Genomic DNA, 17,804 nt, shown 5'->3' on the forward strand with positions numbered 1-17,804 from the left:
ACAATGGCAAGTGTCTTGGTTCAAATGGACTTACCCCCTTATTTTTAATTACTTTTTGGGATCAGATTGGGGATCACATTACCTCAGGCCTGCAGGGTGTCTGGGACTCGGGTAAGATGCCAGACTCACTTACAGAGGGGCTCATTCATTTGATTATGAAAGGGGGTTGCATGAATTTAGTGTCTCAGTGGAGACCAATACACCTTGTACAAAATCCTAGCTAAAGCTATTAGCCTTTGTCTACAACCGTTTCTACCAAATCTTATCCATGATACTCAGATGGGTTTTGTGCATGGCAGGAGAATCTTTGATAACATCTTCTCATTTTGTGAGGCAATTCTACTCTTGGACTTTGAGAAAGCTTATGACAGGGTAGAATGGGGCTTTCTAGAGGGCACACTTACTCATTTTGGCTTCTCAGATGCATGGATCAGAGGGGCGTCAACCCTCTACAGATCAGAGCCCATAGCCAGGTTCTTATTGGTGGAGTCAAGGGAGATAGTTACGAGATCAGTCCGTCAGGGATGCCCCCTAATTTGGACTAACATAGTACACACTCTCATGGCCATTTCGGCAAGCATGCAGGGATCATGCAGAGCAGCCCCACTACCCTTCCCAACTACAACTACTTGCCACTAACAGAACAATGGTAGGTATTCTTTTGCTAGTACATACAACAACAAGAGAAGTATCCCTTTCATCCTTTTGCTTGTCATAGGAAAACTTGAAACTCCCTATCTATTAACATTTATCCCAATAACTTTAACGAGTACTAACAAACTAATATGTTTAACTAGCACTAACAAACTAAAATGTTTAATGTAAGTGGAGTTCTTTCTTGCCTTCAAGAAGAGCCACCTGGAGGTACAAATTCACCAAAGGGCTTTTGAGAAGTTGAAGCCTTACTTTGTGTGCAAGCTTAATGATCAGTACACTTGTTGCTGCATCACACATGTGCAAATGTCTTTTTTGAAGGATGTTGTAAACCACTTAAACAGGTGTCTTTTGGTGTGCATGGAGCAGAGTGCAATTGCAAATGTGAAATTTGTGGTTTAGGTGATAGTTGCAATGCACGTGTGAAAACTTTCACAGGCATAATTGAGCTTTGGGAGTTTGTCCTTTTTCCGAAAGCAATCTGTGCTAGCTACCATGCCCTAAGTGCTTGATGGGACAATGCTCTCCACGTGGAGCAGGAAAAATGACATGTTGCCCAAGGGAGGAATCATTTACTGCATGTACAGTGTCCCTAAAGATATTTGAGGATGTCCAAGTTGGAACCACAGTTGATGGAAAAAAGAAAAAAAGGAAAGTTATTTCATTCAAAGACATGCAATGCACGGAGCTTTTGGTAATGTTTAAGGACCACTTGAACAAGTTTATAAAGCATAAATTTATCTACAGATGGCAGGCATAGCAATTCAAGGAGTGTCTTGTTTGATTCCCTGAAGAAGTGGTGGTATCTGTCATGGATTTTGCCAAAAACTACCCTTTCAAGGAACAAAATGAGATCCAATCCATGCATTGGCACTCCAACCAAGTTACAATCTTTGTCCAAATTATGTATGTGTGTATTGTAGGCATCGTCCACAAATACTATCACTTCTATATATCTGATGATAGGATGCATGACACTCTTTTTGTTTAGCATTACTTTATGCTCCATTATAAATGGCTGAAAGATGAAGGCATTCAGGTCAATGAACATTGGGTGTGGTCAGATGGAGCAGCCTCACAGTTCAAAGCAAAGAGGCCTTTTTACTTTGTTGCTCGATATGGCATAATGATAGGATTGAAAGTGACACATAATTTTCTTGGTTCAAGACATGGAAAGGTTGAACACGATGGTGCAAGGGTTGTATTGGGATAAGTATGATCAAGGGCTTGCTCTATGGTGCATGTGTGCATCTAGGGGAGTCACATGTGTGTTTGTGTGTGTTGTAAAGGCACATCAAGTGCTATGATGTGTCTAGTGTGTGACCTAAGTGATGATGTAAGCCAAAGGCCATCCCACTGATGTAGGGACTGATTCTCACTAATGTAGGGGCTGATTGCCACTTATGTAGGGAAGGTATTACCTTCTCCCCCTTTCTATAAGAGAGAGTCCTCTCTCTCACAATCCATAATAGAGAAGTACCATCTTTCTTTCATTGTGCTCTCACACCTCTTGCAAGATGCATCTATTCTATCCTATGGGATTCTAGGCTACAGCTTTCCTTTAAGTTGCTATACCTGGATTTTCTTGGAATACTTTCATTTAGCCACCTCTATGAAGCATGCAAGTTGAAGCATCATTTCCATTATGATTTGTAGTATGGAATTTGGATACAAGTCTTTGCCACTCTAAATGCTTGTACTTTGAAGCTCTTTAACTCTTTCGAGCCTTGTAAGAGAGTAGACACTGCCCATTTTGGGTTAGACCCTCTCATGGCTACCTTCTTGAATATGGATAAGTTCAATGGTAAAGGCTTTCACACATGGCAGATGAAGGTTAAGTTTGCATTGATGAGGGAAAACCTCTGGGGGCTTGTCAAACCTGCTTCAACTTCTTCTTTAATAGCCTCTAATGCTAGAGAATCCTCAGCTCCAACACGCCCGGCATGAGATCGTACTATAGAGGAGAAAGCCTATGGAATCATTGCTCTTGGCTTAGGAGATGGCTATATTCATCACATTTCTGATTTGGAGTCTCCTTCTAAAGCTTGGCAAAAGCTTGATATTATTTTTGGTGCTAGCTCTCAAATCTCAAAATTGTCACTTAAGATTACTTTCTTTGAATTGAAGATGGCTAGTGGCACTCCTTTGGCTACCCATGTCAATCACATGTGGAGTCTCATGACTCAACTTGCTTTTATCAACTCTCCAATCACAACAGATGATGCAATGGTAGTGTTGCTCAAAAGTATGCCTGAAGATTATGATCATGTTGTTACCACTTTGAAAAATTTTCTAATCCTACTCTTGAAGGTCTTATTATTGCTCTTCAAGAAGAAGAAAGGCACATGGAACTCCGAAGAGGCAATGACATAGCCTATGCCATAAAAACTCAAAAGGGCAAGTTTTCACTTTGTAGACATTGTGGGAAGACTAATCACCTCTCAAAAGATTGCTTCAAGATCAATCCTTGCAAACATTGTGGCAAAAACAATAACCATGAAAAGTATTGTAAAGCCAAAAAGGAAGCAACTACAAAGCTAGAAACTGCCAATCTACTTTCAGTTGATGTGCCTCCACAAGATGAGGCCTCCTATGAAGACTATGCTTTTTAAGCACTTTTTTGTTTATCATCACTTGGTCAAATTTTGAGGTTCTCTGCCTGGAGTAGTACTCCAAATAGAATATCATATGTTATGTCTTTTGTAAATCACCTCTGGTCACCATATGATGTAGACCATGTGATATATGTTTTGACTATCCCATTTCTGTGAACCTCACACCCTTGGGAACCCTTGCTAGCATGAGATCCTAGCCATAGATTTATCCTTGGCCACCATGAGATGGCATGAGAAACTATGAGACTAGATGTACCCTTGACACTGCAAGAGGCAACCCCTTGAGGGGGGGTATGTTGGGATAAGTATGATCAAGGGCTTGCTCTATGGTGCATGTGTGCATCTAGGGGAGTCACGTGCGTGTTTGTGTCTGTTGTAAAGGCACATCAAGTGCTATGATGTGTCTAGTGTGTGAGCTAAGTGATGATGTAAGCCAAAGGCAATCCCACTGATGTAGGGATTGATTCCCACTGATGTAGGGGCTAATTGCCACTTATGTAGGAAAGGTATTACCTTCTCCCCCTTTCTATAAGAGAGAGTCCTCTCTCTCACAATCCATAATAGAGAACTACCATCTTTCTTTCATTATGCTCTCACACCTCTTGCAAGATGCATCTATTCTATCCTACGGGATTCTACAGGCTGTTCTTAAAAGGCATCTCACTCATGAGCAGCTAAAGCCAAATGGTGCAAGGCTCCAATGTGCAAAGGAAGTGGTGTTATTTCTAAGAGAGACATTGTCCGAAGGGGCTGATGCCACATACCCCTCAAAGGCTCAACCCATTACCCAAGTGTTTTGGGAAACCAAGGAAGGTGATGTGGATAGAAGCAAGAATTGGGATTGTAAAGTTGTGCCTAATTTGCATGAGTTGCATTGTGCATTGGGCTCTTCTTTAACAAATGGAATAGCTTTAAGGTACATGCAATTTTCGTGTTTTTGTAGCGCCAACATGCAGTGAAAATGGAGGAAGTGTTCCAATACATCACACGTTCCCTTTTAGGAGTATGTTACCCTATAGTCCTCAGAGAATATCATTGAAGATGAGGATAAAATTGATACTCCAGAATTTGAAGGACACCATGATGCCTTGAGTGATGAACTTTGTGTTGGTGATAATTTTGATGTTATAGCTCCTCCTAACAATGATCAGCTTGTGGATTTCTATATTCTAAAATGCACACAGGGGAAGGAAAAGACAGACGTTCCACTTAAAGATGCATGGGAGAATGTTTGTGGTCCAGGCTCATTTGTGGTCATGGGATTTTGGTAAAAGAAAACTCAAGGAAATCAATACGAGTACAGGCTTTTAAGGTTGGAGCCTAAAGTCTTCATCGAGTCCCACCTTGTCAGAGCTATCAAGTTTCCAATGGAGAAGGAAGGACATGTGAGAACATATGTATTGTCCTTTGAAGTGTATGAAGCTATTTATAATAGCATTCCATTTGATATGTAGAATAAGCATCATGTAATACAATGCTATCACATAATCCGAGAAGCTAGCGGAGATAAAAAATAGGAACAAGTGTAGGCTACTACTTACTTTATTGATAACTTCCATTAAATGAAATACATTCTATTCTATATTTCGGTTGGTTCTTTTCATGACTTTGATCTCATTTGCAATACATGAAAATGGGGCACTTAATGCAGAATAGGTTTACACATTTGTGATGACTAGGCATCCACATTTAGGTGCATGAAGTTGAGGTGCCTCATGCTACCCTCATGCTACCCTAGTTCAAAGAAGAGGGTTAATATTGTGAGCAATGTCATTGTATGTGGTTGCTATCAATTTCCCCCAGAGTAGGTGATCTCTCTCATGATGCTAGCTACTAGCTATTTTATGGCTTGACCACCTAGGTAAAATTATGTGTGGTGGTAGCTACCACCTGTTATGTTTGTAGTTACCACATGGTAAACATTGTGCTCTCTATTGTGGTGGTAGCTACCACCTAGAAAAAATTATGCTCAACTAATTAATAGATTAACTAACTCAAACCCCTTCCAAAAAAAGCATGTACACAAACAATCCCTAATCTTTCACTCAGTTGTGCATAACCATGCAACACAAACTTTCTTCAAGAGAATATTAAATACCACATGTTGATAGAATACTAAAAAAGCATCATTTATTCATGTATAAGTGAAATACATTGCCTTAGCTCACATAGTCCCCAGATTGTATCAAAATTATGTGTGGTGGTAGCTACCATCTTTTATGTTTGTAGTTACCACCTAGCAAACATTATGCTCTCTATTGTGGTGGTAGCTACCACGTGGCAAAAATTGTGCTCACTGTTATGATGGTAGCTACCTACAACTAGAACACTAGCAACCACCTGGCATAAATCAGCTCTCTATTATGATGGTATCCACTAGCTAATTAACTGATTGACTAACTCAAACCCTTTCAAAAAAATCATGTACACAAACAATCCATTAGGGTAATTTTGGACTCAAAAAGGGCCTCATAAGGAGTGGATTAGCAAAATGGATTAAGAACTAATAAGGCCTACAAAGCATCCCATCACCCCATGTATGGGGACAAAAAAGTACATCTCCCTAGGCCCTTGGTGGTCCCCAAAAGTGCACTTCCCTCTCCTAGTTGGAGGGCCCCCCCACTCTCAAAAATTTAACTCTCTTTACAACCTTTAGGTGGTCCACATCCCCAAAAAGTATATCGCGGGTACACCCTAGCCTAAAAATTTGAAATTTTTCAAAAGTGCCCAAAATGGCCCAAAACTCTTCAAAACCTTTCCCCAAACCATGCCTATGCACCCAAATCACTTTTCAACATCTAAATCCTATTCCCTCTCACCGTAATCATCTTCTAATCCCACATTCATACTCCTTATATTATAAGCACTTTGCAACACCCAAATCCAATTTCTTCTCATCATTTTGTCCCAAACTTGCTTCCATTGATCCTATTATATATTTCCATTATCCCAAACTTGTTTCCATTAATTCTATTCTATTCTTTGAACTAATCCAAGGCCTTATTTCTAAAGTCCTCTCATGGCTCCATTGGAAGATCGCACCAACAAGCCACGAAAAAGCACCTTGCACATCAAAGTTGCACCAGAGTATGCCATGACTCGTAAATGTTATGGCCACAATGTTGTCTTCAAAGACATTAGATCAATTGTGACAACAAGAAACAAAGCATGTCAACTTATGGAGTGTTGGTGGACTCTATCCAGTGGATCCTTTGACAGGTGCTCCACCTTTGTTTGAAAATGTGACGAGTTTGATTCAATACATAGGAGATGGTCTTTAAGGCTTACTAGGATATTCTAAACGCATCGGCCATTCCAATGTTGAAGCACACTTTGCGAAGGTTCATTTGTTGAGAATGGGAGGAGAGATAAAGATACTTAGAGATACCATGCATAACCTCCAAGAACAACTAACCTAAGAATCAAAAAGCCTTGCTGACTCAGAATTGCAAAAGAGAGGTCACAAGAGACAAACATAAGATTAATAGATGAGAAGAACAAACTATTGAAAAAGACTTGGTGTATCCAACAAGAGCTTGCTAAATTGACTAGAAGATTAGAAAGGATAAAAAGAACCCCTCTAGGTTACAAGCATAGGATCAAGACCGTGCAACCAATGGAGAGCTTGGCATATGGTGGTGGAGCAAGGAAGCATAGGGTGAAAGCTACAAGGTATGTATATTTGGACTATTTTGTAATTATGGAGCATTACTAACAAATGAGTCATTTATTTTTCTAATGTTATCAATGATTTCTGCAGAAATTTTATGGACAAGGTTATTGGAAGACATTCCTCTGACAAACTTTGTGCCCTAAAGAGTGTAGTTAAGAAGAAAGAATTCATTTCTATTCTCCCCCGTCGGCGTGCATTGCAACATGCAATATTACAAGAGGTTGCAACTGATTTAGAGAATCTTGTAGATCAATTGGAAGTTGTCCATGCATGTGATGCTAATGGCATTAGTCGGCAAGGGTACTTAGCTATGTATAATGTCTTTGTAAGTGCACTTTGAGGTCAAGGCATTAAAAATCCTCTATTGTCGAGACCAGTATACATTAGAAATGCAAGGAAAGAAACAAAATTCTAATGTTCAAGATTTGTTGGGTGGATTTATACACATCTCAGAAAGCATGATGTTGGAAGGCATAAACAAGACAAATGTCCAACATAGCAAAAAGAAAGGAGGACCAACTACCAAAGGGGCAAAGCAAGGACCAAGAACCTTTGAGTACACAGAGCATAATAATGTTTTTTTGGATGTACATAGGGTCCAAGATGCAATGGTGGAGTTTTATAACATGAAAGCATGGGGTAGGTTAAAATTATATTTTTTAGAGAGTTACAATTTTTATTAAAATCTTTTCTAATCATGTAAATATTTAAATCTTTCAGATTGTGAAGGAAAGTTAGTATTCATTATCAAATTGTATGAGTGTGGGCATCCCATGACCGATTGCACTGAGGGTAGATGGAGTATTTCTCGGGGTAGTAGCCCACTCTTGGGTTGCGGGGCCCGCCATTTGGAGTCCTAGATGATCCCGAATGGGCTCTGGGCTGAATGGCAACCGTAGGTTAGTTGCTCTATTCTGTGCCACAATTTAACATGTGGTCAGTGGCCTATTTTGGGACCGTAGTCGGCCATTTTGGGTGGATTGGGTGGGTCTCCCAATTGGGTCTAACCGACTACAACTAGTGGCTATATAAGAGCAAGCCTGTGAAGCCCATATTCATCATTGGCTATAGCAACCCTGATTCCTTAGCATCCAGCCTCCGTCCTCTAGTGTTTCCAGCATGCCATCGAAGCTTCTCACACAGGAGCACATGGTTGGGAGGTAGCGCATCTATTGTATCAGTTTTACAGTAATCAAATTTTTTATTCTCCATACTATCTGCTTTTCTCTCTTGCATACGAGATCATGTTATCTATTGAGCACAGACATATTATTTTCTTACATGGTATCAGAGCTTGGGCTCTAGCAAGAAGATTTGGTAGTGTGTTTTTGTTTGCGAGTAGATTGTGAGAGATGGCCCAACCCGCAAGACTGCGAATCCCACCGTTCGGCGAAAGCGGATGGCACTAACTATCCACTCTAGAATTTCAAGATGAAGACCATCCTAAGCACATATGAGCTTTGGGATACTGCTACTAGGGTGGACCTGAATCCGGTTGCGAGACCGGAATCTAGCCAATGCAGCACAACAGATAGTACCAACTATCGATGATATTCTTGTGTGGATAAGAAGAAATGCAGATGCGCTATGTTCTATTATTTGCAGTGTAAGTGATTCGGTCATGGCATTAATTCAACATGTCTCCACAATGGAGAGGCATGGACGATCTTGAAAAATCAATACGAGACCACGAATCAGATACGGATTTAGAATCAAGAGACTCAACTCACGAACGAGAAACTATCAGAGTCTGAAACAACAGAGAAGTTCATCACCAGGGTGAAGAATCTATGCGATCAGATGACTGCGATTGGCATCACCATCACCATCGAGAATCTAGCACGAAGATGCAGACAGATTCTCCCACCAAAGTACGATGGTCTTGTTATGGTGCTGAATACACAGAACAAAAATTCACCCCTCAACTTTGAGGATTTCAGTGCAATGCTTCTAGAAGAGTAGATGCGTCAAAAGACAAGGACTGGAGAAGATTCAGCTTTCTAGGCTGGATCAAAGAAAGATAAAGGTAAGGAGTCTAGTAACCCATCTTCTTCTGATGATAAAAAGAGAAAGAAGAAGGTCAACTGCTTCTATTCCAACAAGGCAGGGCACAAGCAGAATGAGTGCCAAAAGAAGATTGCAGATGAGAAGAACGGAGTAAAGAAAGAGTCCAGCGATAGCGCACAGGCAGTACCAGTAGAGCTGTTCAGAGAAATTGAGGAGATTTGCCAAAACAGGGCTTGCTATGGCCCTGTTTAGCCCCATTAATGCTTTTTTATCTCTTTGTTAATCGTCGCTATATAGTGACATTTGTCAGTGTCGCTATATAGCAACGTTTACCAGTGTCGCTATATAGTGACATTTATTAGCGTCGCTATATAGCGATGCTTACATAGCGACCATTCTTTTTCGATGCTTATAACGACGTTAATAACGAACTTTGTGCACGTTTTAAAAAAAAATTAGTGTAAAAAATGTCGGTATTTACATCAAAAAAGGGCCTATGCCTTGTAGTGTAGATTGACATATGCTCAGAAAGGCAAAGCAATTCAGATTGAAACCACCAACTATGCTCTTATGACTGCCATCATGGCTACAGAAGAGCTAGTGTACTTGGAAGATGTAGTAGACAAGCCAGAATGTCAAACTGCTATGAATGAAGAAATGGATGCTTTGTACAAGAAATGGATGCTTGGGAATTATGCGACCTTCCACCGTGAAAGAAGGCCATAGCAGACAAATGGGTATACAAAGTGAAGTACAATCCAAATGGAAGTATTCAAAGATACAAAGCCAAACTAGTTGTGGAGGCAGTTCATGTACCTACAGATGAACCTTGGATTATTGACAGTGGTGCATCACACCACATGACCAGTCAGAAGGATTGGTATACCTCTCTACATCTGGTAGGGAATGACATCCTAGTAGCAGTCGGCAATGATGCAAAATGTCCAATAAAAGGAAAAGGTACGATTGCTCTCAAGTCAGATGGAGTTGTAAAACAGTTGTTCGATGTTCTTTATGTGCCAGATATCAAGAGGAACTTGTCCATATCTGCGATCATGGATCGGGACTTCAAAGTTCAATTTGATAAGAACGGTGCATAGATTTTGGATCTTCAAGGGAAGATCGTTGGTAAAGGTACATGGTACAACATCTACGAACTCTCAGCTTTCAGTGCTCGAGCTTATGTGAGCACCACTAACCTGTGGCATGGGAGGTTTGGTCATCTAAACCTTAGTTCTTTAAAGGAGATGCATAAAACTAGAATGATTGCAGACCTACCAAAAATTATAGATCTGCCCGATGTATGTGAAGCTTGCATGATGGGCAAGCAGCATCGGTAGCCCTTTCCTAAAGAGGCCAGTAGGGCAAAGGCTCCTCTAGAGCTCGTTCACATGGACCTTTGCGAAAAGATGGAGATGGAAGCTTTGGGTGGTTCCTACTACTTCATGATGTTGATCGACGACTACAGTAGAAGGATATGGATATACTTCTTGAAGACCAAAGATGAGGCTTTTAGTAAGTTCAAAGAATGGCATGTAATGGTCGAGAAAGAAACGAGGAGGAAGGTGAAGAAGTTGAGATCAGACAGAGGTGGTGAGTCACGGGATCAAGAGGCAGAAACCCCCGCCACATACACCATAGCAAAATGGAGTAGTAGAGCACAAGATGCACGTCATTTGCAAAATGGGCAGGAGTATGATGAAAGGCCAAAGACTTTCTGGGCTGAAGCATGTAATACGGCAGTTTACATTCTGAATCGTAGCTACATGAAGGCTATGAATGGGATGACTCCACTGTAGGCCTTTTCTAGTAAGAAACCTCCAGTTGCACATTTCAAAGTTTTTGGTGTGACTGTTTTGTGCATGTCCCTGTTAACAAAAAGTTACATTTCTTCATGGTTTGGGGTGCGATAGCATGCCACAAGCATACAAAGAGTAGAATCATTCGACCAGATAGGATGAATGTGGAAGCGGAGTTTAAACCATTAATGAGAGTGTGGTGTTGTTTTAAAGAGGAATGCAAACCAGCAAGAACAGTGTTCATTGATGTTTCGCCTTACACGGGTTGTGTTAATCCAGCAGAAAATTGCATTTTCCCTACAAAATTTGATATAGATTGTGGTGATTCTATTTTGCTTCATGAGTTATTACCGTACCTACAGATGCTAGATGATGCAGTAGATGTGCGCAGTGCCATCTCTTCTAACAGATTTGGTCAAGCTCCGATTGTCGAAGGGCATGATATGTTCTATTATTTTCAACCAGTGATCCTTGAATTCAAAGAAAAAAACAAAGAAGTTCTCGAAAGGATGAATGTCGAATCTCATATGTCTACTCGTAGTTCAAAAAAAGAGACAGAGAAAGGTATTACTTCACCAATGACCAAAACTAGAGTGAGAGGGACTTGTCCTACTACAAGAAGTATGGTGCATGCTCAACATGTTACATTGAATGAAGAGGAAGAATGCATGCTAGGAAAAATTGCCAAAATGGGGCCATTGAAAGATAGTGAGGCAAAACGCTTTGCTATCGTTCTTGGATGCAAGGAAAGGGGAATCACTGCCGATGCTGCAAGGGCATTCTTAGCCAACTTGATTCGATTTTATTGCATAGACAACCCTTAGGGAATGTGAGCGATCTTGTTAATTAGAGTTGCAAACACAAATGCTCAACTAAAACATTTGTACCTACAATCTGATTTATATTTGGACACTATTTGGTTAGATTCGATTTGCAAAACATTATGTTTCAATTTGTTTTAAGAAAGAATTAATAGACATTGAGTTAGTACCTTGTCCAAAAAATGCTATGTGCTTTGTGATGTGAGTTTGTATTCCTCCACTAAAAGAATGATTCTTTGATTTTAAACATATGATAGGTGTTGCAGATTGTCCTGAAAAGTTGAAGAGCTATCTTATTACAAATTTTGATCCTGCATCCAATGGCTTATGGAAACATAAATTGCCCATACCCATTGAGCACGTGTTCGAAATGAATGGCATCCATTATGAAGTAAAGAAATCAACAATACCTGGGGCAGGATATGGTCTTTTTGTACATACGAGCATCAAGAAAAAACAAGATTTGATGGTATATAATGGTCCAAAGTCTGATTATGATACTTGGAGATCTCTCCTCAAGTTTTTCCCAAGGATGAAGACTTATGGAATGTTTGAAGATCCATTCATTGAGCCATTGACAGTTGTGAAATGTATTGTGGGAGATGTATTGTATGGAAACATTGCTGGATATATAAATAGCTCAATGTATTATAAAGAAAGAACAAATGTTATATTTGTATACATCCCTAAACTACCACCTTGGGCTCAAAAGTCACAAGGAAATTTGAGTGCCCATGGCTACATTACTGTGCAAACCATAAAGGATATCTCGTTCGGAGATGAGCTACTTTGTGAGTATGAATACTAGTATGGAATTGTTAATGATTATGTTAAACTATGTGGTGCAAAATTGGCTATGTGTCAATGGTTTTGATTATATTTAGTACAAGAAAGCAATTTAAAAAAAGGTTTTTATCAAGACCATGTCTCTGAGTTTCATGAGCTCTATTGTGATGGAACGGTGTTTTTGAACACCACATTTATATGATAGATGTCAAAGCTCTACCATAATCCTATTGCATATGTCAATACTGCAATTTATCAACATAGAAACATATGCATTTGACATTAATTTGATACATCTAATGTACCAAATAAAAATTGACAGTTGTTGCAAGTTTAATTTTGTTTTTGAAGACCACATTTATATGATGGATGTCAAAGATCTATAACAATCCTATTGCATATATCAATACTGCAATTTAATTTACTCCAATGAATCTTCCTAACGCAACATCTATAAATTGGCTTTTGTTTGTGGTTTCGATGCATACGAAACAACAAACATCTTTCTTTCACTAGCAAATCAACAAATGTTTTGGCCATGGAGCCATGTTCACATCTATTAAGGCCTTTTGCCATAGCAACATACAGAAGATTTTTGCTTGTGTTTCTAGGAATTGGGAAAGTATTGTGCATGGTCTAGTATCCCCCAACATAATTGAAACTTGGGTCCTCAATGGAGCTAATGTTTCATTAAAAAACATCAAATTTTACTTTTGAAGTGACTATATTTCATTTCGTGGGAATTGGGATTTTCCCAAATTCTCTAATATAGTGTTAAATGCTCTTTTTCCTTTTCTTCAAAGCCTTTCGGCTGCACCATGTAAATTTCTTCATGCAAATCCCCATGCAAGAAAGCTGTCTTGACATCCATTTGCATAAGCTCCATATCCTCTGATGCCACTAGTCCAAGCATGCATCTAAGTGTGGTCATCTTCACAACCGGAGAGAATATCTCATCAAAGTCCACACCCTTCTCTTGCTTGAACCCTTTAGCAACCAAACGGGCCTTGTACCTAGGCACATCATCACCTGTGACCTTCATTTTGTAGACCCATTTACATGGCAATGCTTTCTTTCCATGTGGCAAAGAAACCAAGTCCCAAGTCTTATTCTTCATAAGTGAACTCATCTCTGATTGCATAGCATACTCCCACTTGCATTGATCCTCATGCATCATAGCCTCTCTGTAGCAAGAAGGCTCCTCGCAATCAGTAAGCATCACATAGTCTACCCCTAAAACAAACTTATCAGGCGGTCTAGACACTCTAGATGATCTTCTCAAGGGCATTTCAGCTTGCTGCCCCATTTGCCTATCAGCCACATTTGGCTCATCATTTCCACCAATAGATGATCCATCATCTACCCTTGATTGTATACCTGTGGGAGTACTTGGTGGCACCATTTCTTGCACATTTGGTGCATGGACAGCTTGCTGTCTATCAACATATGCAGGTGGATTCACATCCTGGAAAGTGATTCTCCTCATTTCCACATCCCTCATGGGTGCCTTATGCATCTTCTTCTCATTGAAGACCACATCATGGCTGCGTATGATCTTCTTTGCTTCTGGATCCCAGAGACGATAGCCCATCTCTCCACTTTCACCATAACCTAGAAAGATGCATTTCCTAGACTTAGGATCTAGCTTCTTTCGAAGCTCTTTTGGCACATGTGCATATGCCTCACACCCAAATATACGCAAATGAGAGTAAGAGGGCTTCTTTCCACTCCATGCCTCTTCAGGAATACCACCATCCAAACTCTTACTAGGTGATCTATTGATCACATGCACTGCAATCTTCATTGCCTCAGCCCAAAAACCACCAGAAAGACTTGCATTGGAAAGCATGCATTACAACCTTTCTTGAATGGTACGGTTCATCTTTTCTACAACTGGATTTTGCTCTGGAGTACGAGGGGATGTAAGCTCCCTCTTAATCCCACAAGTATCACAGAAATGCTGAAAGTCATGAGAGAGATACTCTCCACCATTGTCAGTCCGTAGGCATTTAAGCATTCTACCTGACTGAGATTTTCAACCAAGGCCAGCCATTTCTGAAATACCTGGAACACATCACTCTTTCGAGCTATAGCATAAGCCCACACTTTCCTAGTTGCATCATCAATGAATGTCACATAGTATTCAGCCCCGCCTAATGACCGTGTAGGCATGGGACCACATACGTCTGAATGCACCAAATCAAGCATTTCAAACTCTTTCTTTCCCCTTCTTTTATGGGCTGATTTAGTCTGCTTCCCATAGAGACAGTGCTCACAAAATTCAAAATCAGAGAAACTCAAATGCGGTACATAACCCAAACGGCATAAGAGTTTCATTCCATTCTGGCTCATGTGCCCCAACCTGCAATGCCACAAAGAAGTGCTTGGCTGCTCAGTTATTGCAACAACATGATCAAATACCCCTGATACATGTAAGTGATACAAAGTCCCACACTTGGCACCCCTGGCCAAAAGCATAGAGCCCTTTTGAATTTTCCAACTCTGAAAGCCAAAAGTGGTGTGAAAACCAGCATCATCTAGCTGACCCACTGAAATAAGACTCTTGGTCAGCTTAGGCACATGTCTCACATGTTTCAAAACAAATGCAGACCCATTTGCAAAAGAAAACTTTATGTCACCTGCTCCCACTATGTCACATGCATAGTCATTTCCAAGATGCACACAACCTATCTTTCCACTGTCATAAGTGGAGAACCATTCCCTATGGGGAGTAACATGGAATGAAGCACCAAAATCCAAAATCCAATCCTGGGAATATGCATCATCTGAAGTGATAAGCAACTCTGCAGATAAAGTAGACATGAAGAGAACATCATTGTCACTATCATGTGTGACTGCATTGATCTCCTCGATCTTCACTTTTCCTTTGTCCTCCCTTGGACTCTCTTCCTTTTGATTTGCACCCCAATTTGCATTCTTTTTCTTATCCTTTTGCTCTCTTTTCAGCTTGTAGCAATCCTTTTTCATATGGCCCTTCTTGCCACAGTGGTAACACTCAATGTTCCGTGCCCTGGATTTGCTACGAGACTTCCCTCTTTCTTGGGACTTCCCCCTGAATTGTGATCTGCCCCTTTGCACATTTAAGGCTGCATCCTGCTTGTTGCCATCCATAGACTTCCGTCTAATCTCCTCGGCCAACAAGCTACCCACAACATCATCAAATTTCAGTACTCCACCAGGTGCAGAGTTACTGACAGCTGTACGGAAGCCCATGAGGATGGCAATGAACATAAGAGAAATATTGCCTTAGTCTCCGCGTCAAAATTCATCTTCTGAGCCTGAAGCTGGCTGAAAATAATATTGAATTCATTCAAGTGAGAAGCAATGGAGACCCCTTCCTTCATCTGCAGCTCAAACAACCTCTTCATGAGGTAAACTTTATTAGAGGCAGTTTCCTTCTCATAAGTGGCACACAGTTTCTTCCACAAATCTTCCGTAGTCTGCTCATTTACTACTGTGAAATAAACTGACTCTGCAAGATGAAGTCTAATAGTAGACTTTGCTAATGCATACAACTCATTCCAATCATCCTCAGACATATTTGCAGGCTTAGCTTCAATCCCTACCAAGGGTTTAATCTGCTTCTTTTGAATAAGCACATCCCTTATCTGCTCTTTCCACAAAGAAAAGTTTGTCCCATCAAACTTTTTAATACTGAAAAACTCCTTTTCAGACGTGGAAGAGGATGCCATGATGCAAATGAAACAAAATCCCAAATGCTAGTGCCTGCAAGAGAGAATCACACCAAATAATACTAGGTGCACCCAAATGTGTATGCCACAATAGAGTGAAATATCACCAAAACTCAAAGCTCAAAGCATCAAAAGATGCATCTAACTCATGTGCATATACTATGCATCCATATGAGCAAATCTGGCCCAAAAGAAAATGCCAATAAGTGCCAAATGACTCAAGCATAAACACCGTCCACTGGCATATGCATCAATAATATCTCATCCAAGAGAGCATAGCACTATCAGTGCATCACCTGCAATGTATCAAAGCTGTCCCTCAGCATAAAATAGCATCCATGTGCAAAGCGTCCATAAAAATAGCATCCCACAAGGCAATTTGGGCCTATCAGTGCATCCAATAAGGACCGCAATGCATCCAAATGGCCTATAAATCATCCACTACAACCCAATGCACACCACGAATGAGCGCACACTGCTCAAACTACTGCAACCAGAGTGATCTGCATAAGGTATGCTCAAGAAATCATAGTTCCACGGTAATGAGCGCTACTGAAAATAGAACCTGAGATGCCTCAAAACATGGGCGCCATTGCATAATCGGACTCAACAAGAAAATCTGCAAATATCTCTCTTCTGCCAGAACTCCAAAATCCCAACCGATGAGTGAGAAATGGGACCATGTGGCATAAATCTAAGGTTTCAAAACCTTAGTATGAAAAAATGCATAACAGAGAGACGGAATCGAATACACAGAGATCTATAACTCTGAAAATCCTCCACCGAATCGTGCAAGAACTGATAGGTAGGGGTTTTTGGGTGTTCGAAACGCAATGGGACAGACGGTTTTGGAAACCGTGGTCTCAATCACTGGGTCCAACACACGGACTGAAAAACGTTTTTGGAAACAGAGCTGTTTATAAACTTCACCGGAGTGCAAATGATGAGCAACATAGAAGTTTAAGGACCTCCTAAGTCCACTGGAACTGACAGATCTGCAAATGGTTGCTCCAAACTTGAGTTCCAACACCCGGGCAAAAAACGCAGGAATTGACACAGTGAGTCAGAAATCCAATGAAATGATCCCAGATTCAAGAATGAAGGTGTTTCCAAGCTCCTGAAGTAATGTGGACACCAAAAGCAAGCAATAGTTGCCTCTACAAGTCAATATGGAGTCTCTGTCATCGAACGGAACAGGGAAAAGCTCAAAAAACGACTTTTTCTTTGAAAGCTCTTAACAGGCTCTCAAAACCACTTTGCAAAGCCAAAGTGACTTTTCCAAAGGTTCCTCCTCGGGGGGTCACTCATCATATGTAACCCTATCACGTGAGTTCAACATAAGGATATTTTTTATTTCTAAAATTTACAGAAATAAATATACATAAGGGACTATTTAAAATAGTTTTGGAAAAAATTTACAGATTTGTATAGAAAAGGGGTACATTTTATTAATGAAAAAATTTACAGATAAGGGATTTTAAATATAGGCCTTGAATGCACGTGATATAGAGGGTTTATATATAGTGACCCCCCTGAGGGTTCCTCCAAGGTCTCTGCACACTCGGATGCAAGTAAAGTCACCCACAAAGCTTCCCACAAAGCTTCTCCTTCCTCCCACAGAGCTACTGAGCTTCAAGCATTCACGCACGCTTAGCTAGATCACCCGAGCTCTGATACCAATTCAGAGTGCTCTCAACGGAAGCAAGAATGGAAGAAGGAGAGAGAGATACAAAGAG

General features: G+C 40.5%; 1 pseudogene; it reads left to right on the plus strand.

Moving 5' to 3' along the window:
- The first annotated feature begins 812 nt into the window (after positions 1 to 812).
- On the plus strand, positions 813 to 1,867 carry LOC147890814 (uncharacterized; annotated as a pseudogene).
- Positions 1,868 to 17,804: the final 15,937 nt, after the last annotated feature.

The sequence above is a fragment of the Dipteris shenzhenensis genome, chromosome 18, assembly GCF_047967505.1.
Source record: "Dipteris shenzhenensis isolate YYH24624 ecotype China chromosome 18, Dip_SZ_1.0, whole genome shotgun sequence".
Lineage (NCBI taxonomy): Eukaryota > Viridiplantae > Streptophyta > Polypodiopsida > Gleicheniales > Dipteridaceae > Dipteris > Dipteris shenzhenensis.